The following is a 7502-nucleotide window of genomic DNA, read 5'->3' as shown; positions in this document are numbered from 1 at the left end:
GAATAGCAAAAGGCTCCAGTTTAATTTTCTTAATGAAGATTTCAGGGAAGAGCATTAAACAACACTGATTCTCCATCTTCCAAAAGGATTATTTTGCAAAACTGATGCCCTGGGTATGGTAAAAGATAATATGTTAAAAACCATACTTTTCCTTCTGGGACATTAATGTTCTAAATTTATCACTTCAAGCTGCTTTGAAATACCTTCCTAGATTGGGAATCACTGTCTGCCATAGGAGTGAGTAAGGACAACACTCAAAGAAATCAGAAGAGAAAAATAGGGGAAAAAATCAGCTCTTATACTGAGTTTGGCAACACATATACTAAAATTGAAATGATATAGAGATTAGCATGATCCTTACACAGAGATGACAGGCCAACTTGTAAAGTGTTCCATATTTTTGTTGCATTAAGAATTAACAGGGCTACTTTAAGCTAAGACAAGCCCCACAAGTACTCCAAATTTCGACATAAAGATAGCAAAAATCCCCATCACAATGATCTCTCTCAATGTCAATGGACTAAATGCACCAATTCAGAGGCACAGGATGGCAGGATGAAATAGAAAACTGAACCCAACATTCTGCTGCCTGGAAGAAACACATCTGAATAATCAAAGCAACCATGGGCTCAAAGTCAAAGGCTAGAAAATGATTCTTCAAGAAAAGAACACCTCCAAAAAGCTGCAGTGGCAATACTAGTATCAGACCACATGGACTTCATGCTAAAGGTTATAAGAGACAGTGAAGGTCATTTCTTAATGATCATGGGATCTGTACATCAGAAAGAACTCACTCTCCTCAATGTATATGCTCCTAATGACAGATCAGCAAAATACGTAAAAACAACTTCTAATAGACTTAAAGAAAAACATTGATAGCAACACAATGCTAGATGGAGATTTCAACAGTACTTTCTCACTTCTCAATAGATCAAACAGACAAAAACTTGGCAAGAAAATATTTTATTTGAGGGAAGTAATAAACAACCATTGGTGTAGAGAAGAAATCAAAGAGGAAATAAAAAGATTCCAGAAAAAATGACAACGAGGAACTACCAGAACTTGTGGGACAGAGCAAAAGCAGTTCTAAGATGAAAGTTTATAGCTCCGCCAGAATTCAACTGGAAGAAAGAAAGGGCCTACAAAAATAACTTACAGCTCAAGATTTTGGAAAATGACCAAGAAAAGGAGTCCAAACTAGCAAGGAGGAAAGAAATAATAAAACCTGGAGAAGAAATCAATGAGATATAATCCCAAAATACAATTCAGAAGACCAACAAAAGCAAGACATGGTTCTTTGAGAAAATAAATAAGATCAATAAACTACTAGCAAGACTGACAAAGAAGAAAAGAGAAAGAATCCTAATAAACCGAATCAGAAATGCAAAGGGGGACATCATAATAGAAACTACAAAATCCATAGGATCATCAGAGATTATTTTGAGAATATTTAAAGCAGGAAATGAGAGAATCTTGAATAAATTGATAAATTACTGGATTCCAATTACCTCCCAAGGCTGAACCAAGAAGATTTTGAAAACTCGAACCCATCACTACAAGGAAATTGAAATGATAATCAAAAGTATCCCCAAAAACAGGAGCCCAGGCCCAAATGGATTCACTAATGAAGTATTTCAAACCTTTCAAGAGGACCTACTGCCAACATTTTTTAAGATTTTCCAGGAAATTGAAGAAACAGAAATACTCCCAAACAATTTCTATGAGACAAAGATCACCCTGATATTCAAATCAGACAGAGAAACCACAAAAAAGAAAATTACAGACCTATTTCTTTGATAAATACAGATGCAAAGATCCTCAAGATTATACCAGCAAAGAGAAATCAGAAACTCAACAAAAGGTCACACTCTATGACCAAGTAGGTTTATCTTGGGGATGCAAGGATGGCTTAACATTCTCAAGTCAATCAACAGAATACACCATCTCAATAAAATAAAGATAAAAATCATATGATAATATCAATAGATGTAGATAAAGCATTTGATGAGATCCAGCACCCATTCATGATGAAAAACTCTCAACAAAATGGGAGTCGAAAGTACTTTCCTCCATCTAGTCAAAGCAAATTACTACAAACCCACACCAAGCATTATTCTCAACGGGGAAAAACTAAAGGCTTGGAGAAAAATCAATGAGCTAGATTCCCAAAATACAATCAGGCACAAAACAAGTTACCCACTCTCACCACTCCTATTCAACATAGTACTTGAAGTATTTGCCATATGATTTTGGTAAGAAAAAGATATCAAGGGCATCCAGATAAAAAAAGGAAGAACTCAAGCTTTTACTATTTGGAGATGACATGATAGTATTCTTAGAAAATCCCAAAAAATCTACCAAAAAGCTCCTGGGAAGAATAGATTTGTTTACTAAAGTAGCATATTACAAAATCAATATCCAATAGTCCATGGCTTTCCCAAATACTATTAATGAAAGAGAAAAAAGAGATAGGCGAAAAACAAACCCATTCACAATAACCTCAGAAAATCAAGTATACTAGAATCAACTAAAAAGGTTAAGGACCTATACCAAAAACACTCTACAAAACACTACTTCATGAAATAAAAGAGGATATGAGGAAATGGAATCACATCCCATGTTCATTGATTGAGAGGATTAACACTGTCAAAATGGCAATACACCCCAAAGCGCTATAAATATTTAATGCACTTTCTATAAGGATACCCATAACATTTTTCAAAGAAATCGATTAAACCCTCTTGAAACTCATACACAACAATAAACTCCCATGATGAGCTAAAGCAATCTTTGGTAAAAAGAAGAAGGGAACACCTTCCCCAACTTCAAACCCTACTAGAAAGTCGTAGTAATCAAATTAGCATGATATTCAGATAAAGAGAGTCCTCAGGTCAATGGAATATAGTCAAATATCCTGAGGCTGGCCCTCAGATTATTATTACCTAATGTATCATAAAGGCTCAATAAATATGAAGTTGAGCAAGGAAGTCTCTTCAACAAGTGCTGCTGGGAAAACTGGTCAGCAACATGCAAAAAAAGTTTAACTCAGACCTCTTTATAGTGCCAGGCACAAAGTCAGATCAAATGAATTAGAGACCTCAATATCATACCTGAGTTCTTAAGATATATGGAGAAAAATGTGGGAAGATCCCTCCATGACATTAAAGCTAAGGGAAACTTCTAGAATGATACACCACTGACCAAGGAAGAGGAAGTGAAGATAACCAAATGAGACTACATTAAACCAAGAAGTTTCTGCAACTCAGAAAAAATGGTGACCATGATAAAAAGACAGCCCTCATAATGGGGGAAAATTATTTATGCAATACCCATACAATTAACCCCTTATTGTATATAACCCAAGATATATATGGCACTGGTAGAACTTTATGAGAAAAAGACATCCAACCCCACCAAAACATGAGGAGAAGAAACGAACAGAAACTTCCTCAAAGAATAAATACAAATGACCAAAAAACAGAGGTAAAATTTTCTACATCACGAATCATCAGGGAGATACAAATCAAAACAGCAATGAGATATCTCACACCACAGAGATTGACACACATCAAAAAGAACAAGAGCAACCAATGTCAGCATGGAAGTGGGGAGAAAGGGTCTCTTCTTCACTGTTGGTGGGGATGCCGATTGGTTCAGCCTTTTCGGAAAACGATATGGGTATTTCTCAGAAAGCTACAAATTGAGCTTCCATGAATCCAGCAATACCACTTTGGCAATATACTCCCAGGCCCCAAAACACACAGCAGAAATGCTATCTGCACTTCTATGTTCATTGCAGCACTATTCACAATAGTGAGAATCTGCAAACAACTTGTATGCCCAAGAATTCTCAATGATTAGTTAGAGAAACTATGGTATATCTAAACAATGGAATACTATGCAGCTGTTAGTGAAAATGAAGTTATGAAGTATGCTTATAAATGGATGTACATGAAGAGTATCATGCTGAGTGTGATGAGTCAGAAGGAGACAGACAGATATAGGATTACATTCATTTGTGGGATATGAAAAAACATAACTTTAGATTAATACCTTAGGACAGTAGAAATAAGGGCCAGGATGATTGGTCCACTGTTAGAAGCCTACCTTATGGGCTGCGGGAGATGGCAGTTGGGATCGAGAAGAGACCACTATGACAAAGATAGTTGGAAATGATGATGCTGGAAAAGAACTGTGAAGTGAAAATAGGTAAAGGAAGAAACATGGTAACCTATCAGTTGCTGTGTTGTAAACCATGATGCCTGAAAAGGGAGAGATCGGTAGATAGGTAGATAGGTAGAAGAAAGGGAGAGACAGGGGGCGGGGGTGAGGAGAGAGAGAGGGAGTGAAAGGATTTCAGGGGGAAAACTGGGGACACTGTAGGTGGGAAATGTTCACTGATGGAGCAATGGGTCTTGGAACACTGTATGACTGAAACCTACTCATGAACAGCTTTGTATCTCTTTATGTCCCAGTGATTCAGTCAATCACTCAATGGTGATTCAGTCAACCAGTCATGGTGATTCAGTCAATCACTCAATCAATCAATAAGTAAATAAATAAAAATCAACTCTTTGGGCCCAACCATACCTAGAGGGTACTCCAGATTTATAGGTACATGAATCAAGTATCTTCTTAGTTTAAAATGAGTGTGGTATGAGTTTGTCACTTTCAAACATAAGAATTCTGATTAATCACCATGGAATGTTTGTTTAATATAATGTTTTCTGAATAATTTTTATGAGACAAGATCTGTGAATAAAACCTTCAAGTGAAGAAAACGACATTCAATTATTTCTGTCACTTATTCATTTATTCAATTATTATTATCGAGAATAGGATTCAGGTGAGAAAACAAGAAATATTTTACTTATAGCATGAACCTCTCTAATGTCTGGACTGCAAATTTCTAACATCTTTAGAATGGCTATAATATAGCTAGTTCTGCTTGAGAAATAATTGACTTCTGTCCAATATTCTGAATTTTGCCTTATTGTGTGGCCTGAATAAGTACTTCTATGAATAGAAATTATTAATTATCATTAGAACCCACTTGAATGTTAACAATAGTGTGATTTATATTTTAATCTAATTACTTTTTCTAAAAGAGATAAATTTGGATGTGGCAGATTGAATCCAATTGAGTCCTGAAGAGGTCAGGGAGTAAATGAAAATTATAAGAAGAATTTGATGAATTGGAGGAGGGGAAGGGCTTAAAGGCCAACATATTTCACCACCTGAATTTAATAAAATTTATTTATTACATTCTCATAATGAATGACAGCATCACTTGGTACAGTAGTTCAGGTGAAATATAGGATTTTTCTAAGAAAACACACACACGGATACATGCACACACACTCATTCTCTTTCTCTCTCTCTCTCTCTCTCTCTCTCTTTCTTACTCACACATGCATGCATGAATTCTTATAAACTCAACATTCTCACACAATAGCACTCATAAACACACACACTTATAATCTCTTCCCATCTTTCCACCCTCCCCTGCAGTCCACACCACCCCTGATCCCTATCTCCAGCTACTTAAATACATGCTACCCATCTACAGTTTTCATCCAAGCAATTCCTAAAGAAACAACAAAAGTGTTCATGTGTGTACAGATTTACTCATTTTATTTTGCCTCTTTTATATACCTTAGGCATTCAACATTTTAAAAATGCAATCCTGTTTATTATAGAATATACCACTGCCACTACAAGCTACTAAGAGAAAAATAAATTATCAAAGAAGCTACACAACAGTCCTCAATTTTCTTGTTTGGTATCAATTAACCTCTAACAAGTTTTATAATAGGTTGGGTCCAAAATGCTGCTGCGTGTCAGTATTTCCTGGGGCACTATCTTGAGAATCCAAGTATGGAAACCCTTGCTCATAGCATTGTCACTCCCGGTGTGGGTGTGGGCAGCAGCATTGATGGTACCTGACCACTTTTTTTTTATGCATTGCCTCACTTTTTATTTTTTTAATGCTTATTACTGAAACACCATGAGGTACAGTTGTAGACTTACAAATTTTTGTGCTTGGGTTTCAGTTATACAATGATCCAGTACCCATCCCTCAATCAGTGCCCATTCTCTGTCATTTATATATTTTTTTAATTTTTGTTAGTGAAACACCATGAGGTATAGTTATAGATTTACAAATTTCTGTGCTTGGGTTTCAATTGTACAATGATCAAATACCCATCCCTCCACCAGTGCCCATTTTCCACCACCACGGGTCCCAGTGTCCCTCCCACCCCCTATCCCCCCATCCCACCATGCCTTTGTGGCAGGGCATTCCCTTTTGTTCTCTCTCTCCTTTTGGGTGTTGTGGTTTGCAAAAGAGGCATTGACTGGCAATCATGTTGGTCTATACTCTACTTTCAGAATGCTTCTCCAATCCTGGGAGGATCCTCCAAACACCCTTTATTTGGTGCTCCTTACTCTATATGAGTTCCCTTTCCCCCTAGAATGTGTGGCTGGATTCCAAACCATGGAGCAAAACTCCTGGTATTAATCTCACTGGCCACTTTTTGAATGAAAGCTGGTGTCTCTGGTTCCATGCCAAACAATTTAAACAAGCATCTGCAATAAAGGTTCCCCACTTATTTTGTGAAATGAGAGTCTTTCTTAAGAGCCTTTCAGACTGGAGTGATAGCTCACTGGAACGACTGTGGACTTTGCCTGTAAAAGAAGCAGACTCATTTCCTGGCACAACATAGAGCAACACTGGAAGAGACCCTTGAGCCAAAGCAGCACCAGAACATGACTGGATGTGTCCCCAAAGAACCAATAATCATCAGAACATCTAGTTAGAGTAACTGTCAACAAAATATTGCCTCTTTTCTCCATTCATAATACTCAAAGTTCTGACTGCAATATCATTAAGAATACTAAATAGTTCCTGTAAATTTTATTCTTCTTCACATATATTTACTCTAAAATAATTTATATTTCGTTTTAATCTACAGGTAAAAAAGTAAAATTATAACTTTTTTAAAAAATTAAAAATAACGCCTATACATAGCCAGGTAAGACTCAAAAAATAAAAAAGCAAGCAAGCAAGCAAGCAAGAAAGAAAGAAATTAAAACTTAAAAACAATGTTGTTTCCAGTGCTAAGGATCAATCACAGATCATCATACAATGGAAGGCAAATTCTGTATCACTGAGTTATAACCCTGTTCTTAAATATTTACAAAGGTCTTATTTGATGTCTCATTACATTTTCTCTTTTTATTAAAAAATGCTTTTTGTAGTAGACCTGATTGCCACCTTACCTCCTACTTCATGACCTTTGCTTCTCTTGTATATTTTAAGATGCATATTATATTTTAATATAAATAAATATATATAAATAATTATAAAATATTGTATATTTTAATATATATCTTGTATATTATAAGACCCAGTTGTCACCTTATCCTTCCTAAATCCATGCTTTCCTTTGACAGACTTTCCAAGATCATGTATGGCTTGCTTTAACTTGGCATAAATGGAA

At 36.0% G+C, this 7502-nt stretch overlaps 1 pseudogene; it reads left to right on the top strand.

The window, feature by feature from the left end:
* Nucleotides 1–303: 303 nt before the first annotated feature.
* On the top strand, nt 304–402 carry LOC130033755 (uncharacterized; annotated as a pseudogene).
* Nucleotides 403–7502: the final 7100 nt, after the last annotated feature.

The sequence above is a fragment of the Sorex fumeus genome, unplaced genomic scaffold (genome assembly GCF_029834395.1).
Source record: "Sorex fumeus unplaced genomic scaffold, SorFum_2.1 ptg000054l, whole genome shotgun sequence".
In the NCBI taxonomy this organism is placed as follows: domain Eukaryota; kingdom Metazoa; phylum Chordata; class Mammalia; order Eulipotyphla; family Soricidae; genus Sorex; species Sorex fumeus.
This window is presented reverse-complemented; position numbering and strand designations above follow the sequence as displayed.